Genomic DNA, 1,250 nt, shown 5'->3' on the forward strand with positions numbered 1-1,250 from the left:
GTCCAGTTCTTGAAATTTGCAAACTTTTCATGCTCTTTTGACTTGGTTGTTTTTGCGAAAATGTACGAANAACTTTGTTCTTCCGTTCCTTCTTACTTTTGCATTGATATTGGGCTGTTCATCGCGTAAACTTTTCATTGATTAAAATTGTTCTGCTTTGATTAGCTGCAATTTTTTTCATTTAATTGGTCCAAATTTTTAATTATATAACAATTTATTACGTAATCTTTGATTTCTTTTTGTGTTCTATCGGTGACGTCACCAATTTGACAGTTAAATTTTTTCAATGATTTTAGCTGTTTCTCTTTTAAATATATTACTTTTCCACTTTGCACTTCTAGTGATCAGTAACTGTAATATGATTTTAAAAAATTTCTCTGTTTTACTGACGCTTGAGCGTGTATCACTTCCTTGTGTGTATTGGCTTATGTTGGTTCCGTAATTCACAAACTGAAATTCATCATTATTTATTCCCATCATTCGAAAAGGCATCTCAAAAATACGAAACAGAAAATAGCACAAGCTAGTGAAGTGAAATAAGGAAAACTACAATTGAAAATTTTGTTGTTTACAAATTAAATAAATATCTTTATTATGCAACTGCATTATTCTAATCAAATGAACTGCCTAACGAAGAGACAACTGAACTAAGAGATGTTAAGTGAACATGCTTATCTGGGTCATTCATTGTTTTCATCATTCGACACGTAATGACGTTTTACGATGGCCGCAAAGCTAGCCTTGTCAACGAATTTGATAATGAAGAAAGCTATGCAGCGATTATCATGAGCAAAGTCAAAATTCATTACACAGGATTTTCTGAAATTTCACTAGATCAACACAAATATGGATTAAATTTCCCCTAAGCTAGCTGAAAGCATTTTTAGTTCAATCTGTACAGCAGCTACGCTGCATCTGAGAAATTTTTTACAGACCCTTGCATATAATGTGAAGTCAGTACATACTGCACCAAATGTTTATTAAACATTTCACGATACCCTACAGGAGCTAGAATTTCAGTATTTGTGAGCAGCATGATGCCATAGAAATGTGCAAGGAATAAATTCAAGCAATAATAGTGCTAGTCTGGAATTTTTACAATTCATGCGGCACAATGTGGTTTTACAATACAATTTTACAATACATTACAATTGGCGCTGTTCATTGCTTTCTTTCTGCTTTCAAAGTGCTTCACTTTTATTTATCCATCCGAGTTTAAAATTAAAAATACGGTTCAAAAGAAATGTCAG

This window comes from Trichinella spiralis, assembly GCF_000181795.1.
Source record: "Trichinella spiralis strain ISS 195 chromosome Unknown Scfld9, whole genome shotgun sequence".
Classification (NCBI taxonomy): Eukaryota; Metazoa; Nematoda; class Enoplea; order Trichinellida; family Trichinellidae; genus Trichinella; species Trichinella spiralis.